At 39.8% G+C, this 16,912-nt stretch overlaps 1 protein-coding gene across 1 annotated transcript in view; it reads left to right on the top strand.

Annotated features, from left to right (window-relative positions):
* The window catches only part of LOC146772941 (uncharacterized), a 199,627-nt gene that overhangs the window by 96,608 nt on the left and 86,107 nt on the right, over positions 1 to 16,912 (top strand). The window lies entirely within an intron of this gene.

Raw genomic sequence — 16,912 nt, 5'->3', positions numbered from 1 at the left:
TAAAGTAAAATGAATGGCGAAGGTATTCCATCTACTTAGACTCCTAAATATCTTCTGACCATGCTATCATGGTCAAAGTACTGTGACTGCAAACACGATTGTGGACGAATATTGGAGGCAAGTATATGTTTTTTTTTTTTACCATAATATCAAGCTTTAAAATATTGTTGACAGTAATATCATTTTTATTATGATGTTTTAATGCATTTCATTATACTTTTGTTTATTTATTATTTTAATCTGAAAATTATGTTAATAATTTAAAAATTAATATTGTATTGTATAATTATTTTGGGGTTTCTTGGAGTTATTGGTGGATTGAGTTGAGGTTGTTATTTTGTTTTCCTATTACTTACTGTTAATTGATTCACATGTTAAGTATATTGTTTGTAATTATTTATTTGTTTGCATGATTAATCCATATTTTAACTACGTGATAAATTTTAATTTCGGGTCTTGGAGTTTATTGGTGGATTTTGTGGGAAGTCCTTTAAGTGAAACATATTTATATTGATATTAAAAGGAAATTATGTTTGCTTTAACATTAAATTCTAAAAGTATGTTTATATACTTTTAGACAATTATGTTATTATTTTTAAGGGTTGTGGAACATCTTACAGTGTGGGTGTGTATTATTATTATTATTATAAAGTATTAATTATTGGTAATTGTTTAACATGTTAATGTCTGACTTTTTTTGTATGATTTCTAATTTTGCAATTATTTTTAATGTTGGAATGTGGGGTTTATTTTGGGAATAGGATTGTAGTCTTTTAATTGACATTACTTTTCAATTTATATGAAAGGAATAATCTATTAATCATGTTCATTTTTTACTGAAAATGTTTTTATGTAGCATGTTTATTTTTCTAACTTTTTGAATTATGTTTTAGTGTCCTTCTTGTTTCAGTCCCATGCTGATGCCCACTCTCTTGCAAATATCAGAACTACTACCCTCCTATTAGCTGACAACACCCTATTGATCTCCAAGTCCCGAGAGTTTACGGAGACTCCTGACCTACTTTGACGTACTATGTCGGGTTCAGGGTTTGGACATCAATAAGTCAAAAACAGCGTTAATGAGTTTTAATTCCCATAAATCTTTTAAAAGGTTTCTCACTTTAGATGGTGTCCCACTCGGGAGGGTGGATTCATCTGCATATCTTGGAATAACGTTTTCATCAGACATGTCTTGGAAGCCCCAAAACACCAAGACTACACTTAAACACGGACAACTGGTGGGGGCAATTCTCAGAGAGCATTGTGGTTCCTTTACCAAACCCATTGTGCCTGCCCCCCAGCTCTACGCAGCCAAGACCTTAGGCTTATCCCTTTACAGGGCTGAACTTTGGGAGTTTTCCAATATTAACCACCAGGTCATCTCTGAGAATACATTTATGAGAGCAATTACCCTTTTGCCACCAGCACCCCCTTTCTCCCCTTATTTCAGGACCTAGACATGAAATGAATCGAGGGCAAAGCCAGGCAGCACCACCTACTATATTGGAGGCAAATCTGAACCATGCCCAAACTTGCTAACTGTGCCACCACCCTACAGCATGTCATTTTTCTTTTTTTATATAATTTTTATTATATACCCATAAAATCATTTACAGTACATTGATTCATTAAATTAATTTGCGGTAAGGCAGTGTGTTACAGTTATAAAGAACAAATAAATACTTGCCTGCTTCTTTAAAATATTTAGTTCAACCTTAGAAGAAAGTTAATCAAACATATTATGAGCATATTAAATACAGTGTGAAATAGACATTGGGTAAAAGAAAGAACGAGAAATTTAAGAAAATGGGATTAAATAATAGCAGATCATGATTGTATAAAAATCCCTAAGTATATCATAGTTTATGTTGCGTACCAAATTTCTCCGCTCCTACTTCTATCAGGGCAACCTACGTTCTTTCTCCACCTTACAATGGGTGACCAAATTGCCCTCCGCAGTTTTCTTGACTCTTTACCCCTGCATGAATATAGAGCTGTCTCTTGGTTATAGATCCCCAAAAAGCGTGTTAGCCTCATTTGATAGGTGGGGAGGGGGGGTCCACATCCTTCCATCTTGTTGCTATCAGGATTCTAAAGACAGCTGTGCAGATAAATACAAAATATTGCTCCGTGGTATTCAAACCTATACAGCTATCGTAGTCCTTCAGCATCAGGGTAGGGGATAGCGTAACCTTGCGTCATAGCAGCCCCTCCCAGAAACTAGCCATCTTGTTCTTTATGGAGAGCAGCCTAACACAATCGTAAAATATGTGCACTAGCATTGCGAGCCCGTCCCCACATCTTGGACAGCTATCATCAGCTCTCTTGCCCCACCTAACGTGTTTGGCAGGGGTATAATATAGATTGAACAAAGTCTTGTAGTGCTGCGCCTTAAGATATGTTGAGCGAAGGGTTTTACCCATTAGTAGCAGAGCCATATACACATCTACATCGGGGTCATTCAGTTTCACCACCCACTTCGATTCAGTTTCCTCCAAATTAATGTTTTGTAGCAACATGCTATAGATATTCTTAATCCTATTGCCTCTCCCTACAATTAGCTCCAATAGCGAAATTCTTCCCCCTGGAGATACTGCTAGCCTTAGACTAGCAATAGACTCACAAATCTGTACATATTTAAAATAATGTCTAGACAAGATCCCGTTCTCCATTTGCAGGGTGCCAAAGGGGCGTAGCTGATCGAATTAATAAATATCTCCAATCGTCCTCACGCCAAGTTGTTCCCAGGGCCTACCCATGGTATCGTAAAAGGAGTGCGGAAAAGCATGCGATCGCCACAATGGGGTGTAATAGTTAATTTTTGGAATTGCCATAGCTTTGCGCACCTTGGTCCACACTTCACAAACACTGGACATGATCTTAGATTGTAACTTCTTATAATAGCTTGGCACCACTCGGTGTAATAGCCGCCCCATAGCCTCCCTCCCTATAATAGGTTCAAATATTGTTGGGACACTGTCTTTTCTTACCTCCTCTGTCTCTTCCCTTATAACATTGCAAAATAAAATCGACATCTGGAATAAAAGGCACGCCCAGTGATATAATATAATATTAGGGAATGCCAGCCCACCCTGTACCTGTGGGAGTGACAGATATTTTAAAGAACGTCTGATTTTTCCATATTGCCAATTGAATTTTGAAAATACAGTTTCTAGCGTTTTCAAAATATCTGCGTCTATCGTAAGTGGTATAGAGAGAAACAAGTATAGAATTATTTGCAGCATTGTAATTTGCACTTCTTGCACTTACTTGCATTTCCTTTCCCTCGTGACCCCGTTCCGCCCCGGCTCTGTGCCGTTTGTGCGGAGGGTCAGCTTGAGGAGCGTCACTTCCTGCTCGTGACACCACTTCCGCCCTGCAAGAAACCTTCGCAGGTTAGCGGTCTAGTGCTGCCGAGCCTGCAGAGTATATAGACCTCGCTTTCAGCTCCCAGTCCCATTGACAAACGCGGCGATCTAGGCTGCGGTTGTGTGTTGTGTGTTGTTGTGGATGCTGTTTTTAAAAAAAACGGTATTTTGCTGCTGATTTTAATAGCACGCCTAGAAAGCATTTTAAAATTGTAATTTGCACTTCTTGCACTTACTTGCATTTCCTTTCCCTCATGACCCCGTTCTGCCCCGGCTCTGTGCCGTTTGTGCGGAGGGTCAGCTTGAGGAGCGTCACTTCCTGCTCGTGACACCACTTCCGTCCTGCACGAAACCTTCGCAGGTTAGCGGTCTAGTGCTCCCTCACCCCCCAGTATTTAATGGCAGTATGGAGGAAGCGCAGCGGACGAGCGCAGCGGGAGCGCCGACTTCGCGCCGAAGTCGCGCACAAGTCAAGCCCGTCTGCGCCCGTCCGCGGCCGACCAGGCCCAGGGCCTTGTCGTAATGCCCAATCTTACTCTTATTCCTCCTCCGATCTCCTGAGACTCAAATCCTCAGGACCCATTCCCGCCCGTGCTGTCAGAGCGGCTCAGGCATGTGGCATATTTGTTCCATCTGACTTCTCGGCACTTGATTCTCTTTACGACCCTTCCCCCTCACTACCGCAGATCTCCGTCTCTTTACTGATTTACTATCTTAATACCCGTTCCCTTATCCGCCATCAGCTTGAGATCTTCCAACTATTGCATCAGAGCTCCATCGATATTCTTCTCCTAGCAGAAACCTGGATCACTGAAGACTCAGCCCCCGACATTCTCGCAGCAATCCCTACGGGATACTACATTATGCACGCCAACCGGCCCGCGGGGAAGACTGGTGGCGGAGTGGCGGCTATCATCCGCTCTGAACATATCTTCTCCGAGATCACGGTGACTTCTATCTCTAAAACTGATTACTTAGCACTAAAATTTACCTCCCCTAAGTCGTCTTTTATTTGTGTTCTCGTATATAGACCCCCCGACTATATGCCTCTCTTTCCCAAACTCTTCAGCGACTCTATCGCCCAACTAGCAATCAACCACGCTAACATCGTGGTGATTGGTGACTTTAATTATTGGCCTTCTGATGTCCATGAAAGCCAATCGTCGGTGGAATTCACAGACCTTCTAAAAGGCATGAATCTCTCCCAACACATCCACACCCCCACCCATCAGAAAGGTCATATCCTCGACCAAGTCTGGACATCTAACCTCGACATTTCACCTCCTTCAGTTCTCCCTTGCTCCTGGTCTGACCATTACTTCATCTCCTTTCACTTACATCTGCACACTCTGCGTCCTCCCCCCCGTATTAAGAATCTTATGGCTCGCAACTGGAAAAGAGCCAATCTGCCTGAATTTCACGACTCACTGGCTTCTACTGCACCCACGTCTTTGACCTCACTAGAGGACCAGGTTGACAAACTTGATGAATGGATACGTCAGGCTAGTGACAAAGTTGCCCCTTTAAAAAAGATCAAAGCTAAGCGCCCCCACGACGCACAACGATGGTTTACGGACCAACTCAAAGCGGACAAACTTGCCCTGCGGCAAGCTGAACGCCGCTGGCGTCGCCACTATTACCCACAGCTTAAACTTGTTTACACTGAGGCTTTAAAATCTTATAAACAATCGATCCTGGCAGCTAAGACGGCATATTTCTCACAAAGAATCCTGGACTCAAACAACAAAACGAAAGATATTTTTTCAATTGTAAATGAGCTCTCATTGCCGGATAGGGTCACCCCCCAACCCCAGCCGACCCAAACCCTCTGTGACTCGCTAAACTCCTACTTCATAGAGAAATTTACAACAATAAAAAACAACATCCCGACCCCGGCATCTCCTACTCCCCCTCCTCTTCCCCCTAGAAATACCAGCACCTTGTCGGAGTTCCCACCTATCTCTTTACAAGAATTCGCCTCACTCCTTCACAAAGTCAGTTCGGGATCCCCCAATGATTGTTGCCCCCCGCAGATCCTGAGAGAAGCCTTTCTCGCATGTCCAGACTCCCCCCTAGCACTACTTAACAACTCTCTTGCTACTGGGTAGGTCCCTCTTTCCTTCAAGCAAGCTGCCGTCTTACCTATCCTAAAGAAACCCAACGCAGATCCCACAATACTCAGCAACTACAGACCCATTTCCCTCCTCCCCTACCTAGGAAAGATTCTGGAGACCTACGTCACCCGCTGCCTGAGCTCTTTCATAGAGAAATCCTCCTTCTTGGACCCTCAACAAGCGGGATTCAGACCCCTCCACTCCACCGAGGCGGTCATAGTAACAGTCATGGACACCCTCAGGAAGGGCGCTGACAATAACACCTCCCAGGCCCTTGTTCTATTAGATCTCTCGGCGGCATTCGACACGGTCGATCACACCATCTTGATCGACCGTGTCCACAATGCCGGCATCCAGGGAGTGGCCCTTGACTGGCTCAGACCTTTCCTTCACCAGCGATCACAGTCCGTCCATCTTTTCACTTTTTCCGCACCCTACACATCCCTTCCCTGCGGCGTCCAACAGGGCTCTGCACTATCCCCTCTTCTTTTTAATTTGTATCTCCAACCCCTCTTAGCCTCCCTCCGCAACTCCCCGGTCACAATTTTTAACTACGCGGACGACCTCCAGTTAATTTTTCCCATAGACTCCCTTCCTTCCTCCCGTCTTAACTTCCAGTCCACCATGCTGACCATTGCGGAATGGATGTACCACAGCCACTTAAAGCTGAACCCTACCAAAACTGAGCTCGTCCTGGTAGGAGGCCCCAATCACCCATGGAATTCCACCTTCTGGCCAACATCTCTGGGGACAGCACCCACTCCTGTGAGCTCAGTCAAAAGCCTGGGGGTGATCATTTCTGAAGATCTTTCGATGAGACCGCAAATCAACGCGGTCACCTCAGCCTGCTTCTTTCACCTCAGGCGGATCCGCAAGATCAGCAGGTTTCTCACCAAAGAAGCCCTGACCCAAGTTGTCATTGCACTCATCACCTCCAGGCTCGACTATTCCAACATGCTGTACGCGGGAATTCCTGCATGCCACCTTTACCGACTACAGCTGGTGCAGAATCAAGCTGCCCGCCTGATTTTCCGCCAGCCCAAACATCAGCACGTCACTCCCCTCCTCCGTAGTCTGCATTGGCTCCCTATTTCCAAACGTTGCACTTTCAAACTGGTATGTTCTACCTTCAAGGCCCTCTCGGATGCAGCCCCCGCGTTCATCTCTTCGGGCTTGACCCGTCACATCCCTTCTAGAGTTCTTCGCTCAGCATCATTTAATCTCCTTGAGGTCCCCAAATTCAAAAGAAAAAAGCACAGTGGCTTGAGCTTTTCTGTCCAGGCCCCCTCCACCTGGAACTCCCTGCCACCTTCACTCCGTCTCTGCCCAAAGTACGACTGTTTCCGCAGACTTTTAAAAACCCTGCTTTTTCAATCCGCATATGACTAACCCTCTCATCCTGGATCACGTTACCTGTCAATGAGCGCCAAGAAACCGATGGTGATAGTGCGCGTTACAAATAATTTTAACGTAACGTAACATTGTCATTTTAAGGACGTTTCCTCTCCCTACAACAGATAAGTGCAATCCATTTATCCTTTTAAGATCTGCTGTAATTGTCTTAATCACAGGATTAAAATGAATCTTAACTATTGTGTTCACTCCTGGACTGATACGAACCCCCGAATAGGTAGCACTCTAAACGCATAGTGAATCATTAAGACTTATGTTATCTGTACATATTATCAGTGTCTTACCTTCGTTCAACGAATATCCTGATCTCTGCTCAAATACTTTTGCAATAGCCGTGGCCTCCCTGATTGCGCTAGCCGGATCGGTGGTTAAAATGGCTATAACGTCTGTGTAAGCCAGTACCTTCGATTCATAGCCTCTTGAGATAATTGGTTTAATAGCCTGGATTCCTAATAGTTTTTCTATCAGAGGATTTATATATAGGGCAAACAATATGGGTGAACAGGGACACCCCTGTCTTGTCCCCCTTGATATAAAAATGTTGTCTGATGTTTCCCCATCAGCTGTAACTGGGCTCTAGGATTCATATACATTGCCTTGATTGCCCTAATAACTCTACAGGATGTCATTAGTGTAGACTGCTTTCACAAAATACCCTGGTTACAGATCATTAGAGAGCAGCTCCTCTCCCTTGGTTTAACGGTACTCTGGGAGGCCCCTGCTGGAACACATTTTCCTTCTAAAGTATGTCTAAAACAGAAGTATTGGCACAGTGTAACTGCCATAGACACCCAAAAAGCAGTCAGTTCCAATGTATCTCTTGAATTTCTTGATTTTAAGCTGCCTTGTGGCTTTGAGCCCTTATGGGATTTTATTACGGCACCAATGGACAGAAAGCTATACTTCCAATTCAGACTGGAAGTACTCCCTTTGAGAACCTTCACCTCCAAATGGTCAGCTACATCTTCTACTGCTTGTTCAGGTTGTAACCATCCGGCAGAATCTGTTTCATATTTTTTTTTTAATGCCCGGCTTATCTGTTCCCCGTTCTTTTTGGTTAATACCAGCATATAAACAGGTGGACACATGCAGCCATTCTACTGTTTTGCATATTCTCAGATTAGATTTGCGACCTCTATTTGCCTGTGCAGGGTCAAGTTCCTAGGGGGTATGTGGTTGCTAAGAAGGAAGTGTCTTTCATCTCATCAGTCTTAATGGGCCTCTGTCTGATTGCATGCATGTTAAGCTCCTTTTGTATTGCCCACACGTTAGGCCACCCTGCTTTTTATGTTTTTTTATTGCTGTTTTTTTAAGAATCTGTAAAAAAAAATTGTATTTATTTATTATGTATATATGTGTGTTGTGTACTTTTATGGTCCTGGCAGCCAAAAGAAAGTTACATTTAGCTCTGACTTTGAATTATTTTTCATTTAAAAATATTCTTTACATTTTATTACAGGTTTTCTTTATTTTAGTTTTGGTATTTTTAAGGATTGGGTGGAAAACGTTTTTAAATATATTATTCAATTAGAATTAATTCAAATTGTTATATGTAGAATTTTATATTTGTATTTTTTTCCCTGTGAAATTATTTTTGCGTTATCATATGAAACTTTCTTAGTTTTCTTTTACATGTGTGTTTTTGGGACATTTGAGGGATATTGTTTATTTAAAAAATTATGTATATATTTGTACAATTCTAATACATTATTAATTATTTTAATGATTTATTTTAAAATTTTAAGATATTTATGCTTGGTAAGGTTTTCATTTAAACTTATGTGAAAACAAGAAATGATCCCCTACAACCACATTTATAACCTTTTTATGTTTTCATACTCACAATTAAAAACCCTTGACTTCAAACTCACAACACTGAACCCAAATATTTGCAAAAATTTCAAATGTTTATTATACCAATTCAATGTACATATTCATAGCATTTAAAAACAAACAATTAAAAATCATACTCTAGACATTCACTATATACGTAGACTCCTATGTCTTTTCTTCATCAGTACATTCATACGGTATCATGAGAGGATCACAGAATAATTAAAAATGGTATTGTTGTAATTTTGACCGTTTCACTTTTAATACACAATGTGCAAATATGCAAGATAAATTAAAATTTTAAAAATGCTAAACAGCATGAAGTTGTCGACGCGACATTTCAGTGGAAGAGAATCGATAAACCACCTTCTTCAGGACTTAAGTTAAAGACAACAATCATCTATAAATAATTTACATACAACATAATTATACCTCTGATATATACATCACAGTTTTACATATACAGTGTTCAGCATGATTAATCACACTCATATCACACTCAAATCTAATGAGATGTCCCATCATTCAACCCTAAACCAAACCTATCAAACATTATGGATGTATATACCCTGTTGTTTACCAGGTATCCATGTTTACAGTCCTACACTGCTTTATTAACTCCTTTTAAAAGGTCAAATAGTTAGCTTTATATTATATTCCCAGGCAAGCATTTATATATTATCTTTTATGCTTCTTGGTTGAAATTCATTCTATAACCAAAGATAAATATTTTTTATTTAGTGTGCTACCTTATATACGGATGCCTCCCTAATGTATCATATACTGCTTATGTCTTACCTCCTGATTAGTGTTCGTATTGTTATCTTCAGATATCCTTTATAGAAGCCTAAGCTGTATATGATGACACCTAAAAAAGTCAAGAGTGTACATTAAGGAATAATCTGTCCCATTGGATATAATGGACATATCCCGCAAATGAGTGGTTCGATTCCTCTCCTTTTGTTTAAAATTGTTAGGCAGACAATATATTTTTTTAATTAATTAGCACAGGTGTAATAATTTTTTCAATTTCGATTGTGGCACCCTTTTTTTCCAATCTACAATGTGTAAACAATCACGTATTATAAAAGAGTTTCACAACATCATCCTGCACTTATACTGTATATAGGTTAAATATACATAATGGTGTTTCTCAATAAGTCAACTAAGGAATTGAAGCATGCAAAAAAACCTCTTCCATATATTGCTGGTTATCGGCAAAATGAAAACTGCAAACAATGTTCATGACTCTCGGCAAAACCCCTGTGTTATTTGGGGTCCTTATATTTTAGTTATTAGAAAACACTGCTAAATGCAGTAGCAACTTATAGAATCGTTATTCAATAGTCCATCCATTGCCTCAGGAATAAGGGCCCTCGGTCACCGACTTCTTATGAAGCATGAAAGATAATAAATGCTTGCCTGGGACAATCATATAAAGGTAACTATTTGTCCTTTTAAAAAGAGGATAATAAAGTCGCGTATGACTGTTAACATGGATAACTGGTAAACAACAGGGTATATACATCCATAATGTTTGATAGGTTTGGTTTAGGGTTGAATGATAGGACATCCCATTAGATTTGAGTGTGATATGAGTGTGATTAATCATGCTGAACTCTGTATATGTAAAACTGTGATGTATATATCAGAGGTATAATTATGTTGTATGTACATGTTTATAGATGATTGTTGTCATTAACTAAAGTCCTGAAGAAGGTGGTTTATCGATTCTCTTCCATCGACAACTTCATGATGTTTAGCATTTTATTACTTTTTATTTTATCTTGCATATTTGCACATTGTGTATATAAAGTGAAAAAGTCACAATTACAACATTACCGTTTTTAATTATTCCGTGATCCACTCATGGCACCATATGAAAGTACTGATAACGAAAAGACATAGGAGTCTACATATGTAGTGAATATCTAGAGTAGAATGTTTTAATTGTTTTTATTTAAATGCTATGAATATGTACATTGAATTGATATAATAAACATTTGACATGTTTGCATATATTTGGGTTCAGTGTTGTAAGTTAGAAGTCAAGGGTTTTTAATTGTGAGAATGAAAACATAAAAAAGGTTTATAAATGTGGTTGTAGGGGATAATTTCTTGTTTTCACTTTAGTGCACCCTGTTCCCTACTTTGGAAAGGGTACCTCCCAGCATTTGTTAGTAGTTCATTTAAACTTATATAATCATTTTAAGATGTACTTTTATTATTTGGCTATGGTGAATCTAATAACACAATGCGGGCACTTTCCCCAATATTTGTTAGACTGGAGTTAGTAAATCTCACTCCTCGCCCTACCTCTATTCTATGCACTTTCTACAATGTTTATTGGATTAGACTTAGAATAGTAAATATGCCACTTACCCAAACATGCAGTTACCCAAATGTTTGCTAGACTAAAGCAGGATATCTGAAGCTCCCAACGTATAGAGTTTCCCTAATATTTTTCAGACTGGAGTTATATCAGTAAGTCAAGTCTCCCACTCCAATGTATCCACTTTCCCCAATATTTGTCAGATTTTAGTTAGAATAGTAACTTTGACCCCTCCCCACTCCAACGTATGCATTTACCCAAATGTTTGTTAGTTTTGAGCTACAGTAGTACATCTGACGTCCCAAAAGTAAATGTGCTTACCCTCAAATATACACTCACCCAAATATTTCTTAGACTGTAAAACTGACCCCACCAGTGTATGCACATTCTTCAATAATTTTCGGAATGGAGTTACATTAGTAAATGTGTCCCACCCAAATGGACCCACTTTTACCTAATGCCCATTACACAGGGTTTAGAATAGTACAGCTACCCACAAAGTATGCATCTTTTCCTTGTTTGTTAGACTTGTTAGAATAGTATATCTGACAACCCCCATCCCCAATGCATGCCCCCTGCAACCACACAATGCATGCGTTTTATGCATTTTTCCTAATTTGCGAGATTTTAGTTAGAATGGTGTATTCGAATTATTTTTATGTGTTTATTTTTTTAATTAATTTAGATCGGAATTGGGTCAATTGATGCTATTGCATCCTGGAGTTTTTTTCAAAGATATCTTGAGCATATTTATTTAAAGTACATATTTTAAAAATTATTTTATATATTTCAAATATTTTCCTATTGTGTAATGGTTTTGAATTATTTTTTATGTTTTGGTTTTAGTTTTTTAAAATAATATTTTTTGCTAACTATTTGAACTTTGACTGCTCACTGTCTCTGAGCCACTTTACCATGGTGAGCTCACGGCAGGGTAGCGAGTCCTAACAAGTCCATCAACCTTGCTAAATCCTTTCAAGGAAAACACACCACGGCTCTGATGCTTTTCAAGTGTGTTTATTTTATCCTGCAGCAATATTACTCAACGCGTTTCGGAGCTGGATATCTTAAGGTATTTTCCAGTGTACTCCCTCTTGAAATACAATAGGTCTACCCTGTGGATTCACCTTATCCTTATGCAATTTACGCAGAAGGTATATGGAAGGCAATTTGGAACATTTGCATGTTAGAAATTGATATTCGTGGGGCGTGGCTTGAACGCCGAAGGAAATGGCCGCTGCCTACCGGAGCTCCGTGACGGAGTAGTGCGTTCGACTTCCCCCAGGGCTCCCTTCCTTCATGACGAACTCCCCAGGTTGTGGGATCATGCTCCGGACTCCTGCCTGCACTGTTTGAGACGTCAATGAAGCCTAAATGATAGCGGAATCGGCTGCTTTTTGGCTCCTGCGTCTATCGAGGCTCCGTGAACGCCGCGGCCGCCATTTTGGATGTTACGGTTTCCCGCGTTTCGTCCTTGAAGACTTTCCTCACATCCATTGTTTATGTGACTGACGGTGAGCGTTTTTTGGCCTCAATTGTTTGCATCTGGGTTTCTATGTCTTCCTGACGTCGTGGTATAAAATTACTGACTTTGGCTTTCGGTATATTAATGAAGTAGGTTACTCACCTCCACCTCATTGGCTAATTTTTCAAAAACAAGCTATTTTACCCACATTTCTTGGTGTTCCATCTCTGGAATTGAATGGCAATGCCTCGCACTAGCCGTGGTGGCGCCCAGCAGCCCAAGTCTTCGTCTATGGCGGACCCTAATCCTTACAGTGTGTTGCAGGAGTCTGTGGAAGAGCCCGGCTCTGAGATTGCTAATTCTGCGCCTCTGCCTTCCGTTCCTTCATGCTCCAGTAATAAGTCACTCTCTAAGATTCCCTCTGCCTCTTCTGCATCTTCGGGTAAAAGAACAAAAATCAACCCTCCTTCTCCTCCTAATGTTTCACCTACGCTTTCAATGGAACTTTTATTGGATGAAATTCGCTCTCTTAAGCCATACATGACAGAGACTAATTTTCGCCTCCAACAACTTGAGGATAATTGGTCAAATACTGAGAAGAGAGTTGATGCCCTGGAAATTCATGTTGACTCTATTCAAGCTGCTACAGATCACATTCCTGTTATGCGAAGGGAGATTATGCATCTGACACAACAGGTGGAGAATTTGGAAAACAGGAATAGGCGCAATAATCTACGCATTTATGGTCTTGCGGAAGGAATTGAAGGTCCTGACCCCTTGCTATTTTTCCGCTCTTTTTTGCCAAAACTTCTTGGTTTTCCTGCCACACCTCCTCTCAACATCCAACGAGCTCACCGCCTGGGTCATATCCCGAGCTCTTCTGCTTCGTCCTCTTCTTCGTCCTCTCATGGGAAGCCAAGAGGTGTTATTTTATATTTTTTGGAGTATACCGACCTACTTAAAGTCTTACAAGCTGCCAAGCAGAAAGGAAAGATTCTTTGGAACGGCTCTAATTTATTTTTTGCCCAAGACTATTCTAAAGCCACGGCAGATCGGCGAAAGAAATTTTTGGACATGAGGCCTGCTCTCCGTAACTTGAATGCTCGTTATGGGTTGTTTCATCCATGTCTGTTCAAGGTCACGTATCAAAACAAAACAACTAATTATGAAGATCCTGCACTTCTTCAGCATTTTTTGGACACATGTAGAGATGAATCTATGGACATGTCTCGATCGTAACTCCGGCCAACGTATTGTCCTTTGTTGTGTTCCTCTGTGTTATGCTTAGGTTTTTGCACTTTCTTCTCTATGTCCCGTATATAACTTTGGTGGTTAACATTTTTTCTTCTTGTTTCCTTTGTAGATATATTATTGATTCCCTTCCTCCTGCCTTATTCATTGTCCCTGGAGGTCGTCGTCCTTCGTACCTTCGTCAGTCTTGGAGTTGTCCGTCTTGGTATGCTGCCTTTTCCTATGTGGCTTCACCCTCCCCATCCTCAATGTTTACCTGTGGTATGTCTTTATGATACATTATATTGCGTTCTTTTATCATGTCTTTTGGTTCTTTGTTTCTCTCCTCGCACAACGGTGTTGTTTTGTAATGTTTATTCTCTTATTGCTTTTTTCTCAGTTTCTCCTCTTTCCATGTTCTTTTTTTATCTCCTCTTTTCTTACCGTTACATTACACATATTGCTGGTGTTGTTTCTCTGTTTCTTGTTCTAATTCTCTTTATTATCTCTTTTTCTCCTACTGTTTTGCTAGTTTTCTTTTTATCTCACTTTCAGTTATGTTCCTGGCGTTTATTGCTTCTCTTATCTCTGATTCTCTCTCGTTTTTTCTTATCTCTTTCTATTTACATTTTCTTATTCTTCATTCATTCTCTTATCTTAAACTTCTGTGCTGCATCTTCTCATTTTTCTTCTAATGCTAATGTTATTTCTCTCCAATTTTTATCTGATGATTGTCTGAGTATTCATTTACTTGATTGTCTTATACACAAGAGTTATTATTGTTATGAGTTATATATTTAGATGTCGTTAAATATTTTTACTTGGAATGTTAAGGGTTTGGGTTCCCCCATTAAGCGGCAACGAGTTTTGTCTCATCTAGCAAATTTAAAGGGAGATATTGTGCTGTTACAAGAAATCCATATACAAGAAGTTGAAGTTGCCAAGTTACGCCGTAACTGGGTAGGTCATGTATTTGCTTCTCCTGGTTCAGGGAAACGTAATGGTGTTGCAATTCTCTGTCATAAGCGGTTAAATATCAAACTTATAAGTCAAGCCAATGATTCTGATGGTAGATGGGTCATTGTATCTGTATTAATTGATAAAGTCCCTCTAACTATTTTTAATTTGTATGCTCCCTCTACATATGATAAATTATTTTGGCCCCAGATATTAGTCTCGTTAATGCAATCCTCTGATGATTATCTGATTTTAGGAGGAGATTGCAATATGGTTATGGATCCCCTCTTAGACCGCAATTCACACTCACGTTTCTCACCATCCTCCATACATACTCAATTTACATCCACTATATCCCAACGCTCCCTTGTTGGTTCTTGGAGACTCTGCCATCCTACACTTCGTGAATATACATATTACTCACCAGCCCATTCTTCACAGTCCCGGATTGACTACATTTTTGTTTCTAATGCCTTGATCCAACACATTACCAGATCTGAAATAGGTTCCATTTTAATTTCTGATCGTGCTCCAGTTTCTCTATGCCTCGATCTGCTTCCCCCCATAAAAGGTACCAGGAGATGGAGGTTTAATAATTCTCTCCTATTAGATCCCAAATTCACCCCAGCCTTCCTTGACTTTTCATCCCTATTTTTTACTGAAAATGAGTCTCCTTTGATATCCCCTCAGGTACTATGGGATACTTTTGAAGCTGCCTCTAGAGATTTCATTATCTCGTTTGTTTCCCATAAAAGGCGCAATGCTTCCCATTCCTTACAGTTAATTAATACGCAAATTAAGCAATTAGAGCATTCTTATTATTTAACTAAGTCTCAGTCTGATTTAGATAAGCTTCTCAAGGCCAAACTCTCCTTTAATAAACTCTCCACGGAATCTGCTAACCTAATCCTACTTAAATCCAGTGCCAAATATTATTGTGCGCAAAACAAGGCAGGCAATCTTCTTGCCAAGTATCTTAAAGTTAAGCAAGAGCGCACAAAAATTGAGTCTATTGTCTCCTCATCGAATCTCATTCTTCACAAAGATGAAGATATTCTGGCAGAATTCACTAATTTTTATCAAACTCTGTATACTCCGGAATCTCCTCCTCTGTTAACAGATATTGATCGTTATTTATCTTCCATTCCTCCTCCTTCATTTCCAGACACTGACTTTGCCCCGTTGGAGGCAGATATAGGTTCTAAGGATATTTTAGAGTCCATTTGAATAATCAAAAAAGGTAAGGCTCCTGGGCCAGATGGCTTTACGATAGAATTTTATTTACATTTTGCTAATTTGCTTGTTCCCAAACTTCATCGATTATTTTCATTTTTTATATCGTCCAAAAAATCTGAAGGGTCTTTTCAAGAGGCCTTAATTTGTCTCCTGCCTAAGGACAATAAAGACCATACTTTATGCAAAAATTATAGGCCCATCTCTTTGATCAATTTGGATTATAAAATCTTTGCAAAAATTCTTGCACTCCGCCTTGATAAAATTTTACCTAGCATAATTGGTAAGGAACAATGTGGTTTCATTAAAGGTCGTCACCTTTCTGACAACACTCGCCTCTTTTTTAATGTGCTGAGTAAATCCCATTCCTATCAGCATTCTTTAGCCGCTGTTGCGTTAGATGCTGAAAAAGCATTTGATAGGGTTAACTGGCAATTTATGCTTGCAGTTCTTGTTTGGTTTGGTTTTGGCCAGAAATTTCTTGCTTATGTCTCTTTGTTATATTCTTTTCCTAGGTCCTTTATTTTGGCCAATGGTCTCGTCTCCTCTTCGTTCCCTCTCTTCAGAGGTGTCCGACAAGGCTGTCCTCTTTCTCCTCTTCTTTTCATTTTGGCACTAGAACCATTCTTGATAAAAATTCGTATGAATACAGATATTACTGGTTTCCCATATGGGGATAAGTATTTGAAACTTTCTGCCTATGCAGACGATATTCTCTTATTTATTTCCAATCCACAGTCCTCTATTCCATCCTTTTTATCTGAAGTATCTAATTTTGCGAAAGTCTCAGGTTATAAGCTTAATGTTGATAAGTGCGAAATTCTCCCCCTGAATAAATTTTGTTTTCATGCAGACTTTTTGACTTCTTCTTTTCATTGGAGTCCGGTTAAGATAAAATATTTAGGCCTATGGTTTAAATCTTCTATTAAAGACACTGTAACACTTAATCTTAAAAACCTACAAACAT

Source organism: Triturus cristatus, chromosome 12, assembly GCF_964204655.1.
Source record: "Triturus cristatus chromosome 12, aTriCri1.1, whole genome shotgun sequence".
NCBI classification, from domain to species: domain Eukaryota; kingdom Metazoa; phylum Chordata; class Amphibia; order Caudata; family Salamandridae; genus Triturus; species Triturus cristatus.
Note: the sequence above shows the minus strand (reverse complement) of the source record. Positions and strands in the feature narration are given on the sequence as shown.